The sequence below is a fragment of the Triticum aestivum genome, chromosome 3B, assembly GCF_018294505.1.
Source record: "Triticum aestivum cultivar Chinese Spring chromosome 3B, IWGSC CS RefSeq v2.1, whole genome shotgun sequence".
In the NCBI taxonomy this organism is placed as follows: Eukaryota; Viridiplantae; Streptophyta; class Magnoliopsida; order Poales; family Poaceae; genus Triticum; species Triticum aestivum.
In genome coordinates, this window is record NC_057801.1 from 686,233,337 (window position 1) to 686,258,510 (window position 25,174).

The 25,174-nt window shown below is 43.6% G+C and overlaps 1 pseudogene; it reads left to right on the forward strand.

The window, feature by feature from the left end:
* Positions 1 to 24,944, forward strand: part of LOC123067697 (polyadenylate-binding protein 7-like) — a 29,864-nt pseudogene extending 4,920 nt beyond the window's left edge.
* Positions 24,945 to 25,174: the final 230 nt, after the last annotated feature.

Consider the following 25,174-nt stretch of genomic DNA (forward strand, 5'->3'; position numbering starts at 1 on the left):
GACATGGAAACGATGAGATGCTGGAGATTATAGAGTATGGCTATCATGTGGTTGATCCAAAGAAGCCCACACCAAGAGAAATATATGACAGGAACCTCAATGACACGACAATCATGTGTATAAGGAGAGGTATGGATGAAAAGCAAAGGAGACCGTTCATACACATCAAAAGTGCCAAGGAACTATGGGAAAGTATTATACGATCCAGGACTGGCACTTCTACCCTCCGGAGTGCTCAATATGAAATTGCCAAGGGGCAATTGAAAATTTTTTGTATGGAAAAAGGTGAAAACCCCAATCAACTCCTTGAGCGTCTCATGACTCTCATTGCGGATATTGAGTCATGTGAGTGTGACAAGACACAAGATGGATTCAATATGACTAAGAGGTTTCTTGTGGATAAGTTGCTTCATGCTCTTGCTCCATATCATCATCAAATGGTGTGGGACATAAGACAACACCATACCTTCAAGGAAATGACTACAGATGACATCATATCCACCTTCCAACTATTTGAAGAGTCAAAGGCCAATGCCACAAAACATCTTGCCATGCATGGTTCCCCATCATCAAAAATCAATCTTGCATTGAAGGCCAAGCAAGTATGTGAAGATGAGCAAAGTGAAGAAGAAGAAGAAGAAGAAGATGATGAAGATGGTAATGAGATTGACTCCGACGAGGGCCCTTCGTATGAAGACATGGCTCTTTTTGTCAAGAAGTTTAGCGCCAGAAAATTCAAGGGAAGATTTCAAAAGAAGAAAGTAAGAAAATGCTACAACTGTGAAGAAACCAGTCACTTCTCCAACGAGTGCCCTTATGAGAAGAGAGAAGATAAACCAAGGTTTCCCAAGAAGAAGTTGCCAAATCCTTTGAACTCCGAGCTCAAGAAGAGAGATGGAATGGCAATGGTTGCTCAAGAAGAATCTGATCCGGATGATGTTAGTGGTGTTGCCGGAGTTGCTCAAGACTCTCAAAACACGTTGAGGTTAGTAAACAAGAGTGGTGACGTGGTCACCTACAACTACATGAAAGATTACAAGGGCAATGCTCACAAGTGCCTAATGGCAAAGGCCATGGTTGAAGAAGGAGAGGACCAAAGCTCTTCTGACAAGGTCAAGGTAACTCCATGATCAAATCCTCCCCTTTTCACACCTTCTACTCCTAGTGATGAGTACCTTGATGCGGAGGATAGCTATGAGGATGATGATCTAGATGATCCTATGATTGCTAAACTTAATAAGTTCATGTGCTCCCTCAAAGGAAATAAACTCACTATGTTTCGTATGCTTATGGAGATGGTGAGTAAGCACACCATCACCATTAAGGAACTCGAAACCCTCGTCACCGAGGAAAAGGAAAAGTGTGAAATCCTTGAGCGGAAAGTCCAATATGAGGAAGCACGAAATGATGAACTATGCTTAAAAATTGGTGCAAATATTGATGTTCACACTAATGATCTTGCCTCCTTGAAAAAGGCTATTGACTCTTGCGAAGAGTTAATGAATGATAAAAGCAAGCTTGTGAAGTCTCATGCTTCTCTATCTAAGGATTGTGAGCTTCTATCCGTGTCTCTCAAGACTAAGGAAGGAGAGCTCACCGTTCTTAGAAAGAGTTTTGAGACGCTCAAACTTACTCATCTTGAAACTTTAGCCAAGGCTTACTCTTCCCCTATTATAAATGTTGATGCTTGTGCTACTAACTCTAGTAGTGATCTAGCATCTATTCTTGAGGAAAATCATTTTCTCAAGGCTCAAATTGAGAAAGGTCTCATGACATGTGCTCAAGGGCAAAAGAATCTTGATGAGATTTTGAGCCAACACAATGAAGTGTTTGCCAAAGAGGGACTTGGGTTTGACCCTAGCACAAGCAAGAAGAAGACGTCCTCCCAAAAGTGCACAACTCCTCTAAACGAAACCTTTGTAAGAGAAGGGCACAAGGAGAAAGTTAAGGTTGTGAGTGGGAAGGCCACAAGGGGCATGCCCACTCTCAACAAGCCTAAAGAGTTCATGCTTCCTTCCTATGTACTTCGTAAGACTAAGGATGGAGAAGTCTTTGCAAAATTTGTTGGTCCTCGAAATGCATTCCGATTCTATGCTATTTGGGTCCCTAAGACCCTTGTAACTAACTTGAGAGGTCCCATTGCAAAATGGGTGCCTCTAACCAAGTCCTAATTGTGTGTAGGTAAGCTTCTCCGGTGGAGTGAAATGGGTGATTGATAGTGGATGTACAAATCATATGACCGGAGATAGCAAATTGCTCTACGATTTCATGGAAGCTATTCAACCATTCATGAGCATTATGTTTGGTGGAGGTTCAAAAGGACAGGTACTCGGGTTGGGCAAGGTGGCTATCACCAACGACATGTCTCTTGCAAATGTTATGCTTTGTCCAATCCCTTTAATACCACTTGCTTTCTGTTCACTAATTGGCTTCTGTTGGTCATGATACACTCTTTGGACTAACGGATGTGAAAGTCTTTAAGAGAGATACTCTCGAAGTGGCCTTTGTTGGAGAGTTGGATGGCAACCTTTACACGGTTGATTTCTCGAAAGAGAGCACATTCCATGCAACTTGTCTAATGGCCAAGGCTGACAAGGGGTGGCTATGGCATCGCCGGCTAGCCCATGTCGGCATGAGAAATCTTCAAGATCTCTTAAAGGGGAATCACATCCTTGGACTAACGAATGTCTCTTTTGAGAAAGATCGTGTGTGTAGTGCATGCATAGCCGGGAAGCAACATCAATCAAAGCACCCACCCAAGAACATAGTATCTACTTCAAGGCCCCTGGAGCTCCTTCATGTGGATCTTTTTGGGCCTCCTTCATGGGATAGTCTTGGTGGGAAAAAGTTTGGGCTTGTCATTGTTGATGATTACTCAAGATATACATGGGTGTTCTTCCTCAAGTCCAAGGACGAAACGAAGATCACCTTCATTGATTTTGCCAAGCAAGCCCAACGCAAGTTTGACAAAGAAATCCGAGCAATAAGGAGTGACAATGGCTCTGAGTTCAAGAACTATACTTTGGAAGAATTTATTAGTGATGAAGGGATTGAGCATCAATATTCATCTCCATACACTCCTCAGCAAAATGGTGTAGCCGAACAGAAGAACCGTACACTTGTAGAGTTGGCAAGGTCCATGTTGGATGAATACAAGTCACCACATAGTTTTTGGGCTGAAGCTGTCAATACCGCATGCCATGCATCAAACGGACTCTTCCTCCGCACTATATTGGAAAAGACTCCATATGAGCTTCTAACTGGAAACAAGCCAAATGTCAAGTACTTTCATGTATTTGGGTGCAAATGTTTCATTCTCAACAAAAGAGAACGGTTAGGAAAATTTCAATCCAAAATAATTGAGGGTATATTTGTTGGTTATGGATCAAACTCTCACGCCTATAGAGTCTACAACAAATCCAATGGATGTGTTGTAGAAACTTGTGATGTGGTGTTTGATGAATTTAATGGCTCCCATGGGGAGCAAGTTGATCTAAGTGATGTAGGTGAAGAAGATTCTTCTCAAGACATTTTGAACATGGGTGTTGGTGCACTTCTTCCTATGGAACAAGAACCTCATGATGATGAAGAAGAAGATGGAGGTCTCACACATCATCAAACTACTTCAACATCCATACCAACACAAGTTCCTAGTGTCCAACCTATACTCTTAGCCCAAGTTGATGAGGTTGATCAAGTCTCTCTTAATGATAATCATCAAGAACAAGATCATCATCAAGAGCAAGAACAAGAAAGTCCAATCATGGATGACGAACCTCAACAAATGCAACATGAACAAGAAGATCTTCCTCCACACGTGAATGATCCATATGTTGAAGATGTGGATGATGGACATGAAGTTGAACCTCGTGAAACCCTCACCTCCATCATGCCTCGAGTGGCCGGTCGTGTTGATGTTGACAAAATCCTCACCGGCATCTCGGAAGGTAGAGTCACTCGTAAACATTTGACAAACTTTTGTGCTCACTTCTCGTTTGTGTCTAGTATTGAGCCACTCAAGGTACAAGAGGCATTGATGGACAACGATTGGCTTGTTGCTATGCAATAAGAGTTGAACAGTTTTGAACGCAACCAAGTGTGGTCACTAGTCAAGAGGCCATCCACCGAGCACAATGTCATTGGAACAAAATGGATTTTCAAGAACAAGCAAGATGAAAATGGTGTAATCATCCGCAACAAGGCAAGGTTAGTGGCACAAGGGTACTCACAAGTTGAAGGTTTGGACTTTGGTGAGACCTTTGCCCCCGTTGCCCGTCTTGAATCCATTCGCATTTTACTTGCTTATGCCGCTTTCAATGGTTTTACATTACATCAAATGGATGTGAAGAGTGCTTTCCTTAACGGTCCTCTACAAGAAGAAGTATATGTGTCACAACCACCCGGGTTCGTTGATCCCTTTCACAAAGACTATGTGTATAAACTTCATAAGGCTTTGTATGGCCTCAAACAAGCACCTCATGCTTGGTATGATCATTTGAAGAAGTTTTTACTCGATGATGGTTTTGTGAGAGGGGTGATCGATCCCACTCTTTTTACTAAGAGGGACAAGGGTGATTTGATTCTATGCCAAATCTATGTAGATGATATCATTTTTGGTTCTCCTAACATTCATTTGTGCAAGAAGTTTGCGGATTCAATGACCAAGAATTTTGAAATGTCACTCAATACGGATTTGAAGTTCTTTCTCGGATTTCAAATTCAACAATTTCAAGAAGGAATTTTCTTATCTCAAGCAAAGTACCTCAAGGATATTCTAGAAAAGTTTGGTATGTCTGACGCTAGTCCATGCAAGACACCAATGCCAACCAAAATTACTCTCACTGAAGACACAAATGGTACTCCTTTCGACCCATCTACTTACCGCTCTATGATTGGTTCATTGCTTTATCTTTGTGCATCTAGACCAGACATCATGTTCAGTGTATGCATGTGTGCTAGATTTCAAGCTTTCCCTATGGAAAGTCATCATAAGGCGGTTAAGCATATTCTTAGATACCTTGTTCACACCCCAAAGTTGGGCCTCTGGTACCCCAAGGATGCTAAGTTTGATCTCATTGGGTACACGGATGCGGATTGGGCTGGAGACAAAGTGGATCGTAAGTCCACATCCGGTGCATGTCAGTTTCTTGGACGATCCTTGGTGAGTTGGTCCTCGAAGAAACAAAATTGTATTGCTCTCTCTACCGCAGAAGCTGAATACATTGCTGCCGCTAGTTGTGCAACTCAGTTGTTATGGATGAGGCAAACTTTGAAGGATTACGGTATCACCTATAGAAATGTGCCTCTTTTGTGTGCTAATGAAAGTGCCATCAATATTGCTGAGAACCCCAAAGATCATCTCCGCACCAAACACATTGATATTAGGTATCAATTCTTGAGAGATCATGTTGAAAAGGGTGATATTCACATTGATCACATTGGTACAGATTTTCAACTAGCAGATATCTTCACCAAACCTTTAGATGAAGCAAGGTTCTGTCGACTTAGGCGTGAACTTGGTATCTTGGAGCTTGACAACATTATGTGAAATCTAGTACCCATTCATGCCTGAATCTAATGCCTTGTCATGATGTAGGCATATACTTAGGGGGAGACATTCAATTCATGAATGTTCTCGCCCTACTCAATGCATAAAAAGAACCAACACTCTCAAAGTATCCATGGGTCTAGACCTATGGTGCTTTAACATGACGGAGTAGTGATTATGCACTCAAAGTTCAAGTCTTTCCGTGTCATGTCATGTCTACTCAGACATTGTGGCATTAGCCACCACTTGTAGTATATGGCTATGATTGAGTAAGGTAGGGTATGAGTTACTACATAAATAAGTTTTACTGTGAAAAAAAATTGCCTTTCTCCTCATCATGATCAGCACTTGCATTCTTGCCTCCTGTCAAAACTTCTGGCGTCGGACGTCCGTAAAATCCACTCTGGTTCCCTTAAGTTGGCCGTGGCACCGAAAATCCGGATGTCCGTAAGACTCCGAACGTCCGTCAAAAACTTTCTGTTACAATCTGTCCGGTCGTCCGAAGCCGTCGGTCGTCCCTAGAATCATCTCTGTCATCCTCTACCTTCTGTTGGTCCCGACTCCGGTCGTCCGTACTCTCCCAGACGTCCGGACCCATATTCGACTCCGGTCGTCCGTAGGCTCCGGACGTCCGGACGTTTTTACTGGCCACTATATAAACTACGCCGTAGGGTTTCTAAACTAACCACATCCTATCCACTACTTTCCCCACCGCCGCCACCGTTCCTGCCGAGCGACCACTCCCCGCAGCCGCCCGCCACCGTGCCCCTCGCCGGGGTTTCTCTCCGCCGCGGATCTGCGGCTCGCCGTTCGGACCGTCCAGCCCATTCAGCCCGGAGCTTCTCTCCCCGGCCAGCCCGTCGACCCCCTGCTCCAGCACGCCGCTCGGCTCCTCCGTGTTCTTCCTCTCAAGGTAGGGCACAACCTCCCCCCCTCATGTTCACCCTGATCTATGGAGGGGTGTTGACATGTGCCTTCCTTCTCCCCTAGGTCACGATGCCTCGGACCAAGCACTCCGCTTGCAAGCAAGTCGCCGGAGGGCCGGCTCGTTCGTCTCGTTGTGGTGGCTCCGACGACTCCCAGAAGGAAGATCGCCCTCGGAAACGTGCCGCTCGTCCTCCTAGCTCGTCCAGTGATTCCTCTTCGGAGGGGTTGGATTTTGAGGATGAGCTTGAGGAGGTGGATCCGTCCCCAATGGTTGGCGTCCGCGCCGCTGCCCCCAAGCCACGCACTCGTCGTCCAACCTTTCAACCTCCTCCTCCTCCGGTGCAACCCCACGGTGATGCCCGTCACATCTCAATTGAGCCTCCACTGTCACTAGGCCATCATGTTAAGCGTTTCAACGAGGTCCCTAAAGCTTCATATCTTAAATTGCATCGTGATGTAGATCAATTTACAGTTGTTAGGGATTCTCAAGATAGTCGCTTTCGCACAAATGTCCAAGCCGGCATCTTCACCACGATTGTCATCCCTAAAGGCTTGTCACTTCATGTTTGCATTGATCTTGAGCACATTTGCACTCATCCGGAGAAATATCCGGGAGCCATTGAGCTCATTGAGTCGTCAAATCTAGCTGCTCCATTTGCTTTTCAACACAATTTTAACCACGCTGCCATCCATCAGTTTTATGCCACATGTTACTTTGCTCCTGATAACACTGTCACATGGATGACCTCCGACACTGCACTCACAGCATCTTATGCTCAGTTTGTCACTGCACTTGGATTTCCCGACACTGGGTTCAAAATCCACAAGGATGACCCCAACCATAAGCCCAAAGGCATTGCGGTCTGTGTAGATCTCCTTAGACCCATACCATCTTTGTCTAACACTGAAAAACAAAAGGGTCTCAATCAAGTCTCCATTTGGCATTTTCCATTCAACATCATTTATCAGTGTGTCATCTGCACCATTTATCCCAAGATGGGTGACAAGGGCTCCTGCAGCAACTACTGCATTGATCTCATGCATCGACTCTTCACATCCCCTAAAGGGAAGATCAATGTTCCACACTTTCTATGGCATGAGATCCGCCTTGCTAGCTTCCAGCACAAGCGGGCTTTTCCTCATGCACCTTTTATTCAGGCTTTTATCGAGAGTGTAGCTCCCTTTCCCATTGCACGCACTCATATACATGAGAGATGGGTCATTCCATCTCACATGGCGGCTGACCATGTTCCTCTTCCTCCCGCTACTGCTAGTCGCACTGCCGCTAGTTTTCCTTCTCACGCTACTCATCCTCCTTCCAGTGCTGCCCCCTTTGGGCGCATTGCTCGTTTTCTTGGGAAGGCTCATTCAGCCATGATGAAGATGTTCACCTACCATTGCTCCCAACACCATGATGTGGTCACTCGCATGGTCACTTCCAAGAACGCTCTGAAGGCTCGTCTGAGAGACTCGGGCGTATATGATGTGAGTGACGATGAGCGTCTTCCTGCAGACCCCCCTTCTGATTTTGGTTTTCCCTCCGGTCCTAAGTGGGCTGATTTCTTCGACGAGGCTGGTGGCAGTGGTGTTCATGATGATGATGATGATGAGGATGATCTCTAATGCTGTTATGTCATTCCCCCTAGTTCTTTTCTTTGGATACTTGATGCCAAAGGGGGAGTAGGCTCCATATGCATGTTACTCTAGCTCATTATGTAATCGAACCTATGTTATGAGTAGTTTGTTGAACTATTTTATGAGTTTGTTGAACTATGTTATGAGTTTGTTGAATCTGAGATTTGGTGAATCTATATGAAGTGTAACTCTTGATTATCGTATGTTATACTGGAGGCATTAGTTTGAGGGGGAGCCCTCATCATTTTTTGTTTTAGTAGTATCTGTGGTATCACTTTGAGGGGGAGCTCGCTCGCTACTCATTCTTATTATGGTTATTGAGCTCCACAACAAATACTTCCGATTACTATTATGAGTATGCATATGAGTTGTCATCAACTACCAAAAAGGGGGAGATTGAAAGTGCAATCATGCCCTTAATCATATTTTGATGTTGATGACAACACATATGCTCGGGACTAATCATGTTTATGAAGTATATCTCAGGATTATGTTCCAAAGACCGTGTGCATGGATCATGACTAGGGACAAAAGCATATAAACTCAAGAATAGAGATACAAGATGTTGACTTCATTTATGGTTTGTTCTTAAGTATAGGGATCCCGCACTATTAAGAGGGGATCGATGGATCTAGTGAAAAACTTGCTCAAAAGCTACTATCTCTATACCTTGCCTTCGGACGTCCAGTGTTCTACGGACGTCCGGTCCTTCCTGATTGCCCGGACGTCCGGACACTTCCGGACGTCCGACACTTCCACAACAGAAGCATTTACACGGATGTTCGGAACCCTCCGGACGTCCGACACTTCCACAACAGAAACATTTCTACGGATGTCCGGAACCCTCCGGACGTCCGACACTTTCACAACAGAAGCATTCTTACAGATGTCCGGCCCCGCTCGTACGTCCGTATCCTGTACACTGGATTGTGGGTCACACTTTTCACAGCGGCCGGCCGTCCGATGGCTGTCGGACGTCCGGACCCATTTGGGCCTCCAGACGTCCGATGTTCTACGGACGTCCGGCCATCCTGTACCCCAAACGGTCACTTCTTCCCACCACCTATATATATACCCTCCCCCTCCACGGGATAGGGTTGACCATTCACTTTGAGCCTCACAAGAACACTCCTCACTCTCTCTCTCTCTCATTCATCCACACTAAATCCTAGATTCCCAAGTGTTCTAGGAGCATTTGAGAGAAGTTCTCCAATCAAGTGATAGATCCACTTCTTCCCCTTCTTTGCACCAAAGGAATTTGTGACTTGAGCAAGTTTTGAGCATTTCCCCATCGTTCTTGTTACTCTTGGAGGTTGGAGACTCCTAGGCGGTAGGAGTCATTCGGAGAGGAATCGAACTTTGTGATTACCCTCGGAAAAGTTTGTGAGGGTTTGGAGACCACCCCAAGGTCTACCACTAGTGGTTGAGAAACGTCTCCGTGGTGTTGTCTCAAAGGGAGAATAGGGTGAGCCTTCGTGGCGTTGGTGTGCCTTCGTGGTAACATCCACCTCTCTAACGGTGACTAGCTTCCCTCCAAGGAAGTGAACATCGGCTCACATCCTCGTCTCCCGGAGTTGCCGTTATTCCTAACCTTAACTCTCTACTTGTGGTTACTTGTCTCTTTACACTTACGTACATTATATTGTGCTTGCCTACTTACGTGTTTGTGTTATTTGCTTAGTACTTTGTGCTCACGTGCAACTGTTAGGCTCATCTTCATACTCCGCATTATTGCCTAAAAATTGCCAAGTAATAATTAAAATTTGTAATTGTACCTATTCACCCCCCCTCTAGGTCCATCTCGATCCTTTCAGTTGGGTATGTCTTCACCACTCAGCCACTCCGCGCGTCGCCACTCTGTTGTGCACGTCTTCACCACTCGGCCACCCCGCGCGTCGTCACTCGGTTGTACACATCATTGCCCCTCGGCCGCCTCGCGCGTCACCATCAGTTGGACATGTCTTCACCTCTACACCCCCAGCATGGGAACGACTAAGTTACTCATACGATCAAACCTCATATCACGCTCTATAGCAAGCTTACCTCTTTCGATCATCACTCGAGGGCTACGCACACCCGTTGGCCATGCTGCCCTCAAGGGTTATGCCCATTCAATCAACCCATTGATCGCATCAGGAATATCTTTCTGATCATACTTGCTCGGTCTGCCGAAAATCTATAAGGGTAGTACTGTCCACTCAGACGATCGCCCAAATCATTACCTAAAGTCATCTTCAGGACTGCAAAAGGGTGAAAACAACACTCCTCTACGGATACACTTGGCCCTATCCTAGGCTCCAAGATGTTAGTTTCACAAACTTGGACTCAGAGATGGCATGTGCTGGTTTCCCCCCGGGATAATGAGTGGCCTCTCTTTGGAGAGTCAGTCCACACACTAGCCTCGTCACTCGGGTTTCATGGCACGTCCATGTCTGACCACTAGTCTATCTCCTCCGGGAGACATACAAGTGCCACCAAGTTTTTCCTTGCAGTCAACATGCCCCGATCAGTCGGGAAGCACGTCCACTTGGATAAATACCCCTTTCATGCAAAAGGGTAAAAATGAAGCGCCCTCGCTGAATCGTACCGGCGACCTTACTCGTCGAACGTCGTTCATACAACCACCTCGTTACGCATCCATCCGATTGATTCAATTCCAGACAAAGATATTTACCGTGCCAACTGCATGGAGGTTTACCAAGAGACTTAAACCCTCTGCCAGACTCATCTAGTCCGACAGAGGCTCGGGGACTACACCCAGTGGGTGCACTCAGCGTGCCCCCACTAGAAGAGAACTCAGAAAGAAACATTTTGCTCGATGCAAACCCATCTCCACAATTACTCAACCTCCGAGTCAGAGAAGAACAAGTTCGATCAGTACCAGCTAAGAAGAGTTTTAGTTCTTGCATACCCCCGCCGACTGCTTCTCGCATACCCCCGCCGACTGCCCGCAGTCGACGGTGGTCTCGGGGACTACACCCATTGGGTGCACTCAGCGTGCCCCCACTGGAGTAATCTCCACTCGGTACGGCCTGACCAGTTCGAGTGATGAACAATAACAAAAAAGACAGGCTCTAAGACTCCCGCCGACTGTTAGTATCCACTCGGAATGGTCAGCCCGGTCCGAGTGACGGCCAAACAACAACAAAAAGACAGGCTCTAAGACTCCCGCCGACTGCCCGCAGTCGTCGGCAGTCTCGGGGACTACACGCAGTGGGTGCACTCAGTGTGCCCCCACTGGAATGGTATCCACTCGGAACGGTCCGCCCGGCCCGAGTGACGGCCAAACAACAACAAAAAAAAGACACGTTCCAGGCGTGAAGAAATTCCGAGTAATCAGTTACTCGATGCAGGACCAGCTCCAAATCACTCCAAAAAAATTGCTATAAGGTGAGTTCAAAGCTCCTCCGCGGACCCGTTTGAGCTCATTTCACTCGGACACCATGCAGTCTGGAATCCGTCAAGGCAACACGCAGAGATAAGACCGCCGAGTGACCAGAGCAAGTTCATAAGTGCCTCCGTAGCACTCGACTCATCTGGGAATACACCTCGACTCGACCCGCTCAACCTCGACCGATTCGGGGGCTAATGGCGAGGATATGTATTAGGGGTAGGGTAACAGGCCTGACCTAAAGACCCTACCCATGGACACCGTACACTTTGTACTGGGCCCCTGGGCCAGATCCCCGTCCAGATGTACTGCAACTTGAAAGTCACTCGGACGGCAACAACTACTCGGAGCACGACACTCCACTCGACGAGCTCATTCCACTCGGCCATGTAACTCACTCGAATATGCGAAGACCAATAGTCAGCAGTGCGGTTTTGTTGTGGGCAGGCATTAGGCATTGATGCTCCACTTTGTAACATAGGAGGTGAGGGGGTGGCACACTCTATATAAGCCAACCCCCACCACTAGACTGGGGGGCTTCTTCCACCTCTCTCTCTTTTCACCATTAGTCTCAGGACTTAGCTCAGACATGGGGATCCGTTCCTCTCTCTCTCACACACATTGTAATCTCCGGATATATACTCAGATAAAACAAAGCCTCTCCGGAGCACGAGACGTAGGGTTGTTATCTCCACCGTGAGAGGCTCGAACTCGCTAAAATCACCGTGTCACCCATTTGCATCTCGATAGATCATGCTCCGTTATCCTACCCCTCTCTTATTGTCGGAATCGTTCCCATGACAGTGACGGCGTCTTGCCTCCGCAGCCAACTCCAACCAGAGGGAATCAAGGATGGCCTGCTGCTCCGCTTGCAGATCCCCGTCACCAGCGTCCCCCACATCCTCCTCCTCCTCTGGCTCATCCTCCTCCTCAAAGTCCTTCTCCTCGTCGTCGTCCTCCTCTTCCAACTCCTCCTCCGGATCCACTACATCCGGAGGTAGTCCCGCGGCTATCTGGACTTCGCGCCTAGCCCGGATCTGCTCAAGGAGCTCGAGCCGGCGCTCCGGCGCCAGCGCTCACTCCTCACCCGGCGGCGTGGGGACATGGCTACTAGGCGGACAGGTGGAGTGAAAAGTGGCGGCTGCGGTGGACAGAAGGAGGAAAATGTGGATGGATGGTAGGGTCTCAGTGCCGCTGGTCATCTTAAATAGGTCGGCAATGCACTACGCGGCCAGCTGCGCCACGCGGCGCCACCGGTCCGACGGAGGAGACGAGTTTCGGACCGACGTGTTTGAGGGCGTTTCTGGCTAGGGCCCCCTCGTCAGTCCGACGTGGCGGGCGCACCCAGGCGCCCCATATCCGCCCCATATTTGAGTTGGATATGAGGGGTGCCGGTCAGTCCGGACGTTTGAGGGTCGTTTGAAAGGCCCGTCTGGGTCAAAAAATCATGACTGGAGAGTGACCAGCGGTCCGTCTGAATGTATGAAACGGGTTTGAGAAGTCCGGTTGTGGATGCTCTAACGAACGACCACGTGGCCTTATCCATTCATGTCGAGCACACTTGCACCACTCACCCACAACACCATACACACCCAGGAGTTGTCGGGCGGAGGAGTAGCGGGCCCGATGTTACTTTGCTTTGTTTATGAGAGAGTGCGGTAGGTTCTGGACAAAATGTGCAATTTATACTTTTCTTTGTTTATGAACATGCTTAGCATTTTTTAGTGGTTGTTTCGATATTGAAGAATTACCCTCAGTTTTTAAAAAACCCGTTTTAAAAATATTTTTATCAAAAAACAGCTTTTGCGAACAATCTGTTAAGAACTCACTTGTAGAAAATTTCTTTTGGATTTACAAATCCTTAAACGGCGCATGTAGAGAACCACATTTGCCTACCTTCACGGAAAAACTGGGTGAATGTGATTGCGTTTGCATGCAGGTGGGGCACATTAGGAACTAGGTTGTTGGAGTTAGGATAAACACGATTGAACTAATTTTGACAAAACCAAACAGAGTTTTAGTTTGTTACACTGCTTGACGAGTTTAAGAAAAACTAGATTTCTAAATACTCGTTAACCAAACAACCCCTTAGAGGAAAAAATTGGCTATGTTACAAGGAAAATGGGCTTAGCAGGGAATCTGACTCCTGTACAAAAATAATTACTACGTTACAAGATCTTTTGGGCCTCAGTGTAGTTGCTCGCTTAAGAAATATAAATATACTTTTTCATATGGTTTATTTGTTTAACCGTTTGGCTTTTTGGTATATACAAAAGAAAAGCAAAATCCAAAACGCTAAGGAAATTTCATACCATACCAAAAATCAAAAACCATAAAAATGATTTGGTTTGACTTATTTTGGCATGGTTTTTCAGTTTGGTTTTAAGATGCATAGTGACATGAATTCTAAAGCCAACTGGTCCATTTATTTTACAGAATAAGGTCCGAAATGTGCCCAGTATTGATATAACAAATCCATTAACCGGCTAGGGTTGCCTCAGAAAAAAATTAACAAGGCAAATAGTTTACAATCCCTGCAAAAAAAAAAAAAAGATGCAAAAAAGAAGAGAGACTAGGACTACGAGCAAGAGAGACAAGCAGAGCTAGGTGAACAGCATGCACCAGATCTGCTACGACCAGGCAAAACAACGCAAAGCTCTAAACATTGCTTGATCAACGTGAGGGCGGAAGCTGCTCTTGGAATCACTAATCACCAAGAATAACGAAGGGATCCATATCCAATCAACAGCTTATCGAAACCCCACTCGCTCAGCAGCCCCATGTCAAAAAATAGATGAACAATACCGTTGCCTAAATTTTTCCATCATTTCCTCCCAAAGCCTCCTATTCCTAAGTAAGAAGCGTCGTGAAGCCACATGCTTCTTAGTTACATGTTCTTCCGCCATTTTTTCTTTTCACATCTGCTACCACTTCACTAAGCCATTTTCTATCCTCTCGTTGCTTTGCCATAGTTATCAATCCATCGATCTATGTGGTGTGATGACATACCCAACATGAGGTGGTATAAAAAGATGACAAAAAGTACATTCAAGGTTGAGGACGTATTCATAAATGTGCAATGAAAGGCCCACATGTATATTTATTTTGTGAGACTCTTCAAGATATTTGGAGTTCTCTTGCAAAGTAGCAACCTACCATCGCCAAAAATATATCTATTCGGTTTAGGGTCACTCTGACCGGCATAATTGTTTGAATGTGCCTTGTACTCTTTTATTTATTTATAAAAGGATGCCCATTAATTTAAAGCACACCTAGATGTGCCTTAGTATTGCACATCTAGGTCATATGCCATTGATTTTACACGGCGATTTGTGCGTTTTTTTTTCATTTTTATGTTAGATTGAGCCACTTAGATGTGCAATAACTAGGGCAGATGTACATGTGCCCTAGACTTAAACTATATAAATTTGAAAAGAAATACCACAAAGATACCACCAGTATTTCGATGACACCAGTTGTTCTGTTCCACGGTGTGGAATAAGCCAGAAAATTGAAACCCCTGCCATGTGTATCGATCAACTTTGTGGCCTCAAAGATAAAATTTTATACATGCAATTTTTTGGTTGTGGTGCTAAAAAAGATTTTGAAGCCCAATATACAGAAGCATTTCCTTTGCGCTATCGATCCCAAGTCACTAAAGAAAGTTGTGAAACAATGAGTGGAAGCCATAAACGAGGCTTGACAAAAAAACTACTTTATAGGGCCTCTTTGATTCATATGAAAAGAGGATAATAACATAGGAATAGGGAATTTTCACTTAAGTGACATTGTAATCCATTTGGTTCAAAGGAACAGAGCAATTTTTTATCTCAGTTTCGAATAAAGAAACAAATCAACTTTCCTTTTAATAGTCCATGCGGACCTCTTTTTAGTCAATGTATTATTCACCCAGTGCATAATTATTGTCAAACAACAGTTTCCTAGTCATGTAGGAAGAATCATAGTGTTAACTAAACTACAAAATTATTTATGATACTTACAAGGGGTGGTCTTGATAAGAGACAACATTAGAAAATAAAGTATATGATTACCAAAACTTGTTGTTTCCCTCACAAAGAATATATTGATTCATGTATTTGCCAGGCTAGATTTTCAAGATCTCTTTTGCATTTTTTTAAAGATATTTGGATTTTACACATTCGCCTAGACTATGAGTATCCGAAACTTTTGTTGTTGTGTATATAGTCCTCATTCTTATGAAAATGATTCAGATCTATTATAAAAGTACACCGAAAGCTCAAAGCACCTCAAACACAATTAAAATTACACCGAGATACTGAGACCATCGAACGACCACTTCCACTGCTAGAACGAGCCGCCAACGTGCCGCTGTCGCCGCTCCCCTACCACAGCCAACTTGACCTTGTCAACGACACACTGTCAGCCGCCCGAGCGCCGCACCTGTGAGGACTATAAAAACCCTAACCTAAATTACTAGCCGAAGAGGAGGCACGTGGATACTGCTCCCTACCACCGGCCCCCGGAGCGGCGGGTAGAGGGGATGCGAATCCACGGGCTCGCCGGCGAAATCCGGAGGGGAGAATTTGCCCTTGCACTAGTGTGTATATGTAGTCCTTGTTGGATTTCAATTCAAACAGCAAAATTACATACTTTAAACATAGTTTGCTAGATTTATTGAATTCATGCACCGACCAACTCACCCAAAAGTCCGAACTGATGGAGGGAGGCGGGCAATATATTTCAACACTCCCCCTCACGTCTAGACTATTTTAGTCCTTAGACGTGGGATCGTTGTAGGCCGCAGAATCGTTTTATTTTAATACTGCGCTAGCAGGGTCTTGAACTCAAGATCTCTTGGCTCTGATACCATATTGAATTCATGCACCGACCAACTCATCCAAAAGTCCGAACTGATGGAGGAAGGCGGGCAATATATTTCAACAAGATTAAATATGGATTGTTATATAACAAGATTGGCCATATGCGATCAATGACATATTTTCCGCCCTGCATGAAAGAAAGTGTTTGATTGCCTCTTATTTTAGTAATATAACAATATTTAGACAACAAGACTATTCAATATATTTCTTTCTTTACTACCTGTATAAGAAAATGGGTCTATTTCTCACTTAACCTAGAAATACTTATTTGTTTCAAAGCTGACACTCTCTTTCTTATGTCTTTGTACTTGCGTGCAGTTTTAGTGTTTGGACCTTTACTGTGGATTCTTACGTCAACTTAGATATTGTTATTTTCCACTCGCTTAAGAAATAGCGAAACCAAAAGATTGTAATTCTTTTTTGTTTTAATTTGTTTTCATTTCTTGGTTTTTATGCATGCCCTTATTTATTTTCATAGGTGAACTCATGACACAATTTAAGGGATTTGTTATGATGTACTATGAATGATACGTGTATGATTATTGCCGTCTACTTGTACGAGGAATGTGTTCTCTCTCTTTTCTTTTGCGGTGAAGAGCAATGTGTTCTCATAAGTATCCACTTCATTATTAGAAAAAAAAAACACTCCAAAACTTCATTTGAATATGGTTAAAATCTGAAGTACGTCAAGACAAGACTTGTTGTAGAATCTTTCGAAGTTGCGAACCAACCTGTGCTTGGATGGTTAGGAGGACAGTGGTACCTTAAGTCTATCAGCGTTCAAGTCCTGGTGATGTGCATTCAATGAAAGGAAACGTTTTTATCGACTACGATGCGCCTGTGGTGGCTTCGTCAATCTCAAAATGATATATCAGCTCAATCTCTTGAAGATGCTTATAAAGATAGATGTGAGTGTTTATAGGACGAGTGTACGTGCGCATGTACGTGTGAGTCTGAGAAATCCTTCGAAGTTACATAGGCGGTGCACCAGTGGCGTACATGAACTACCGATCCAAATATACTTGCATGAGGCTCTGCCGTACCACAACACCTGCTTCAGGTCAAAAGATGGCCGGTGCCCGATGCACACCACCCACACCAAATCCCTGCAAAACAATAAAATCCGGTGTTGTACGGTATCATTTCCTCGTTTCCAGCACGAGCGGCCGGCTCAGCGTTTCCGTCTGAGCAATCCATCCGTCTCGAAAAACTTGTCTTACCTTTGTTAAGCAAAAATGCACTAAACCAATCACAACAGCCGCTGCAGTTCCCAGGGCACCGACACGTGCCGTGTCAGCTTTCTTGAGCGTATCTTTCATGCGCCACAATAGAACGGACGGTCAGTTCCCCGCAAAAAAAGAAAAAGAAAAAAAAAGAATGGTCAGTGTTCCATTCCAGCTCGAGAATTTCCAACCTAGTCGGTTGCAAAGAGGAACGGGGCACACGGTGAACCAGGCCGTTGTGCTACCACCAATCAATCTCTCCATACTGAGATTGGAGAGCACTTTGTTTGACTCTTCGAAGCAATGGACACTAACCGCCACCACGGCTTCTTCATCATCGTCATCGTGGCTCTCGTTGCGATCTTGGCCTTGAGCTCCATGTGCCACGAGGCGCCACCCTGGTGTCCACGATATTTTTTTAAAAACGAAGGTAAAAGATTTGCCTCTTCAATTAAATAAGGAAGAGAATAGTTTAGAATTTTTTACAACGCACTCATAGATGCGGCATGGCAACTACTCGTACACTATGATGTTTCCTAGTTTCTTTGCACCGGCGGTCACCCAAAGTTTTGCATCTTTAAAAATGTTGGTAAGAAGAATGTCGGCGGTGCGCTTTTGTGGCGGAAAACGCGGGCGTTTCTCTCGTTCCAAATTACCTAAGAAACGAGCATGGTGAAGGAGGCCATTGAGTTTCGGTTAGAAATATTATTGTCGGTTCTACTTTGCCACTACGCGTTGACGGTTTCATACAAGTGCCACTCTGGAGGTGTCCATGTGTGCAAGTCCAAACTTCTCTATGATCAATCTCTCCAAAGCCTAAGCATATTTTTTTTGAAACAGAGGCAAAAGTTTTGCCTCATCGATTAATTAAGAAGAAGAGAATTGCCTAGTTAACTTATGAAAAACCGGGCGAAAACCAATACAAACAAAGCACGAACAAACTACTCCCACGACATGAAACCCCACAACCACACAGGCGGCTTGCCAAACTCTCCAAATACACAATATCCACAAACCCCTTCACTGCTACTACGCCGAGTGACTCCCCACAAGAACACCTCGACACAAGACATCAAGCACCTCACAACCCACAATGACAACCCAAAAAAAGAGGACAAGCCGAGAGACCGAAGATCATCCATCAAGCAGCGATAGACACCTTGCTTTTGGCATCATATTTGCCTTTGCCCACCTTTTTTTGATTGCCCCTTATTGGTGTCCCCGTCAGGAGGCAAGCAATCGACCTGGCCAAACCAGGTCTAGCAACCTCCACGCTGGCTAGCAAATCACAAAGTTCCTTCGCGAAAAGAGCATATGGATTTGGAATAGGTGCCAACACAAGTGGCTCAATGATCATCCCACTCACAGGCATCACCTGCCCGACGGTTGCAGACGAGGAAAGGGCAGCAACATCTAAAACTCCATGCTCCAAGACGCTGAGAGGTAGGTTGTCTGACCCCTGACAAGGATCCACTGGTGGTGGTGAGGGCACCAGGTCCACCTCCAAAGCCTGACAAAGCTCCACGGGGGGTGGTGAGGACACACGGTCCACCTTCGAAGCCTGGAGAGAGTACAACTTGAGCTGCTCCATCAACACAGGCGAAACACGGTCCACCTCCGGAGCCTAAGCATGTAGCGACACTTGAAGAAGAGATGTGCCCCTGTTTCGATGTCCACGATAATGGAGATGTTTATTTTCGCCAAAAAAAGAGATAATGGAGATGTTTCCCATGGGGCCTGGCTAGCGGACTGGCGGAGGAGGCGCGGGGCGCTGATCAGCTCAAGCTGATCCTACCTAAACAAAAATGCAAGTTGATCCTTTTATTTTAATGTTAATAAGATGATCATTAGCGAGCAACGTAGTATAGAGAGGTCTAACTAGATAGGGCACAAATTTTCCTTTTCCGCCGGCAGTTATTTTTCCAGGTAATCCGTTTTTAGTGCCATCTTCACCTTTGCCTTGCACTTCCAAGAAGTGTACGAAGTAACAATGTAACATGATACACTTATACAAACCACTACAAAGTTGTACTTAAATGCATCAGTTTTGAGTTCTATTTTCTCACATTTTGTGAACTTCTTTTAGAAACGGTCAAGTAAAACATACACCCACGCACGCTAGCACATGCACACAATAACACGCCTTCAACCGAATACCAGGAAAAAATCACGGCATGCTAACCTTTTTTACCGCCCCGTTCAAATTGTCGACGTTCTTCCAAAACAGAGGCAAATTATCTCATGTATTTGTTAAACAGAAGAACATTGCCCAATTATTTAACAGAAAATTGGGCATAAAATAATACAAACAAGCGACATCGTCGGCGCTTGAGCACGAAAAAGGTTTTGAGAAAGAGTTATGAGAAAACCAAACCAAATGTATATGTGATAAGTGGTTATCAATTATCACCATAAAATGGTGATAGGAGTTTCAAAGTTGCTTGGTCCAGTTGTTCTATCGGAACAAGGAAGAATTGTTTCATGTTTGGTAGGTTTAGACTTTGGTGGCAAAGCGTGGTACTATATGTCGATGCATCGGCCTTTGTCTGAGTTTGCACTTACATTTATGCTTCATGACATACCGTGCTTGGGTATTAGTTAGTTATGTGAGTTTGCTTGCTCAGAGGTGAAGCTATCCTAGTGTTTGTTCTATTGTTTTGGGGAATATTATTTGTGTCTCATTCTTGTAATATGTTCTAGTGTTTTGAATGTGTGTGCGGTTGTGCACCAAAGAACTAATATCAATATGGAGTGAAGTTTTTGTAACTCATCTTACGTTTTCCCATATTTTTTTCTAGTATCAAATGTTTTCCTAGTATTTCTGACTTACATCAGGAACTATTAAGCCATGAAACAAAAGAGGCTTGTGTTTGTGTGGTATCCATCTTTTTTTGGCTTGTATTTTGCACTTATAAAAACTCAAATGGTGCATGGCTTCATACAATTAATCTAGCGTTTTAATGTACATATGATCTTTGGTGGGCTCATATCCCACTAGTGGTACCCAACGGTCAAGATAATATGCTCATTGCGCATATGATTATTGAATACTTTCCTTGGATTTGGAAGCAGAGAGCTAGCGGTCATCTTCAACCTCTAGACAGAGCCAATCACTTCCATCTCTCTAGTTGAACTCTTGGGAGGGAAATTACAATGATAATAACACAAGGACGGAGAATGAGCACACCGCATGGAGGGGTACGGTGTGCTCGTTGGGGAGGATCAATAGTTCTTGGGTACCTGGTTGCTGAAGGAATGTGATGTCCAAAGGAAGATGAGGACCAAGTTGTTGGAGGGTGAGGTGCAAGCGATCACTAGATGTAGTGGGAGCAGTCTTGAGCTTGAGAACATTACCATTTTCTACCCTATTCTTGTCAATTTTCTTCAACGCTTCCTATTCCTAGGTAAGACACATACACAACCAAACTATATGGTTCTTAGTTACATGTTCTTCTTTCATTTTGGCTTCTCGGCTCTTGACACGACTACTATGTAACACTCCACTAGACCATTTCTCTCTCTTCCTTGCGTGCTTTGGTTGTTACCACTTTGTTATACTAGTGCACCCATCACATAACTGCCATGCGTTGCTTAATCTTCAGCTTGTATGTCGCACACAATTTAATTATTGATCTTTTAACTTTGCTATGTATGGATTGTGTTTGTGTGTGTGTGAGAGAGAGAGGATAGAGAGAGATCATTGAAAAACCGACCATATTTGGGTTTACAACACATCTGTAGGAGCACGAATTATCATCTCTTCGAAAACTAGAGATTTCACTAGCGTTAGCCAGGAAACAATGTTTTACTTCTTCCATTTTAGGCTTTGAGGTTTGGTTTTGGTGCTAGCCAAATGTGTGTGTGTGGGGGGGGGGGGGGGGGGAGGGAGGGAGAGATCAAGTATCATTACAAAATGACCATATTTGTGTTTATTAGTACTACACCTCCTTTGTGCAAGTTTTGAAATGGTGGTCTTTCTAGTAAGATGCATGGTGATATACTGTGATGTGGAACAAAAGATTAGTATGATTATCCAAATTTGAGTTCTTTTTCATTGAAGATGGTAGAAATAATAATTTAGGGAGACTTTGCCTGCACGTACTCCCTTTGTAGTACATTTCCTTACAATGTTTTGCAAGCGCACAATTTCTCATTTTTAAATTAATGTCTGCTTCATGGGAATGTGAATGAATAAGTTGACTAGTATTGTCTCGTTGCGGCTCTCTTCAATTTTCCTAAGCTTGTTACTCCTTTTTAAATATACTGAAGGCACAAACAACTTGTCTGATTTTCTATTTCTTTGTTTTCTCTTTCCTTCATTTTCTTAGTACTGATTTCGTTGTTCAACAAATGACCCTATGCCCAAACTAGTTCTATTTATGGAGGGGCAATTGATTGGCTTTGACTTATTTTTAACCGTTGACAGCAACAACTACTTTGGAGCAGATGTTTCATATATAGCCTTGTATTGGACAAGCCAATTAGTGTATTGTGGTCTAACCGAGATCCTGATGCCAGGAGAAGTGGCGTTGGAAATGTGTTTGTTAAGGTAAAAAGATAAATATGTTCTTCATGTTAATATTTCTCACTCTGCATTGCCATATGTAAGTACTAACTCGATATGGTATTTATTGACAGAACTTTGGTGAGCACATTGACAATGTAATTCTTCAAGAACTATTCTCCAAGTTTGGAGAGAAATTATCTTGTAAAGTTGTTAGAAATGAGGATGGCACAAGTAGAGGCTATGGTTTTGTTCAATTTGCAGCGCAAGAGCCGGCAGACATCGCAATAGAGACTCTTGACAACTCTTACTTTGAGGGCAGAGAATTGTAAGTTAATGTTTAAGTAATACAACTAGTACATGACTTAATTTTATATTGACTATTTCTATTTTTTAACATTGCTACTTACATGATTTTGTTTTACAACGATCAATCTTGTGTAGGCTTGTAGCTCATTTCGTTAAGAAGAGCGAACGATCAGCCAATAATGATGAAAAATACACTAACTTGTATATGAAGAATATAGATGACGACATGATAGAATAACTCATTAAATTGAAGTTTTCTCAGCATGGCCAAGTAACTAGTGTGAAGATAATGAAGAGAGATGATGGGACATCCAAGGGTTTTGGGTTTGTCAGTTTCAAAAACCCGAAAAGTGCCAAGAAAGCAAAAGAGGCCATGAATGGGATGGCTCTTGGTAATATTACTGCCATGCATTTCATTTCACAAATAACTTCTAATGGTCCATGCATTTTTACTTAACAATGTTAATCTTATTTTATTATTAGGAGCGAAAACTTTGTATGTGGCAAGGGCTCAGAAAAAGGCTGAAAGAAAGCAATATTTGCAGCTCTTACATGAGGAAAAGCAGAATGAAATAATCACTAAGAGCAATGCAAGTTCCATCATTGTCTCTTTTATTTATATTCACAATAGCATTCACATCTTTCATTTACAAATGTGTATTTAATTCTGATAGGGGTCCAACGTGTATATCAAAAATATTAGTGATGAAGTTGATGATGACACTCTTCGCGAGCGCGCTTTGCTGATTTTGGAAACATTGCATTAGTCAGGATTATGCATGATGACAAGGGCATTAGCAAAGGATTCAGATTTGTATCTTACAGCACACCTAATGAAGCAAAGTGTGCCGTAAGCAGCATGCATGGTAATCCTCTATTTATTTTTGCACCAACTTCATAGTTATACATTGACATCACGATACTGAGAATGTTTTGTTTTGTTTGAAATAAATAGGTGTCATGTTTTACGGCAAACCATTGTATGTTGCTATTGCTCAAAGGAAAGAGGACAGAAAAGCTAGGTTGGAGCAATGTTTTGCTGAACTTGCTACGATGGTAGGAACTGCAAGCCCTGTGATCCCCACAAGTTATCCTCATGTGTATTTTGCCAATCCCAGTACACACTTTCCTCAGGGTCCTTCAAGGTAAGGATTCATGTATCCACCCATTGGGCTCGGCCAAGAATGGAGGCAGAATGTGTACCCTTCGCCGCATAGTATCCAACGAATTCATCCACCACTCGTATGTTATTGACTTGTTCTACTTAAATTTCATTTTTAAGTGCAAAAACTTGGTCAAAACTTGTTTAATTTTTGCATAGATGCCAAATACTCCAAGGTAGTACAGAAACAACAGGGGACGCATGACCGGGAATATGATGAATTTTCCCCACGCCGTTAATTATGTGTCACATGCTCAGACAACTAAAGATTTCATGTCCATGTCCCGGCAGGTATTAACAAATTTTAAACTGTTTTTTATATTGAGAAAACAAATGTTTCATGTTTGTCCCTATTTAAATAGTGGCTAGGGCTAACAATCTTATTGCAAAGTTTTTTTTACACCGGCATGGATTACTCTGACCACTAATTTTCATTACAGTATAATTCAGCAAAACTATATGGTCTGAACATTATTTTTTAGACAAACACATGTGTATAATTCCAAGTATCTAAGTAAAATTGAGAGATGATAGTAGTCATGATTAGAAAGAAACATATGAGCATAACAGCTTTTAAGGAATAGTAGGATAATATTTTGTTTTGTAGCTTTTTTTAAAACGTATATCCTTGTTCCTTTAGTTACTCCTCCTCCCCAATTACTATTGTCAATTAAATCATACTAAGTAGACGTTGTCTTGTGACATAACTTCACTAACAAGGAGTGCTAAGCTACCACTTAGCACTTTATTAATTAATAGTATTTGACATTTCTTTCCTCCTGAAGAGTTAAGTTGCTACATCTTACGCTGTCTTGTGACATAACTTCACTAGCATGGATTGCTAGGCAGGAACTACCTTGCACATAGTTAACATTATCTGATCCAGTTATGCTTAGTTTATTTTCCTTCTGGAGAGTTTAAATCGCTACCTGTAATGCAACAATTCGGCCATGCAAAGTACATAACACCCGATGTTATGAGCAATGGCCCGGCCATCCATCACGGCGGCCCTATTTCATCGGTGAACGATTCTTTCGCCAGCTTGCTAGCTGCTGCTCCACCTGATCAACAAAGAGATATGCTCGGGAATAGGATATATCCGCTGGTCGAGAGATATCATGTAATTCCTCATCTACTTTGGTCCCTTATTTTGCTTCTTTCAAACTAACAAGGACCTAGCAGTTGCACTAACTTGGTATGTCCTGTCTGTTGCAGCCTGATCTGGCCAGTAAGATCACTGGAATGTTGCTGGAGGTGGATAATTCCTATCTGCTCCCGATGCTGAATTGGCAGGATCCTTGTCTGCAAAAGTTATCGAGTTTGTGCAAGCTCTGCAAGGGCAGCAAGCGGCAAAATGACTCTACCGGTGTAAACGCCAACTAAGAGGGTTCACAACCAGGCCAAGAACCTACCGTTATCCTTTCTGGACAGGGATTTTTGGGAACTAGATAGCCGTTCTTTCTTATTATAGTTTGTGAATTTTTACCTATTGGACTTATGAGTTACTTGTTACTACAAAATAAAATATATTAGATTTAGCTAGTACCTTGTGAGTTATTATTATGACATTATATGAATGAATCCTATAGAGAATAATGACTTCTGGTGACTTT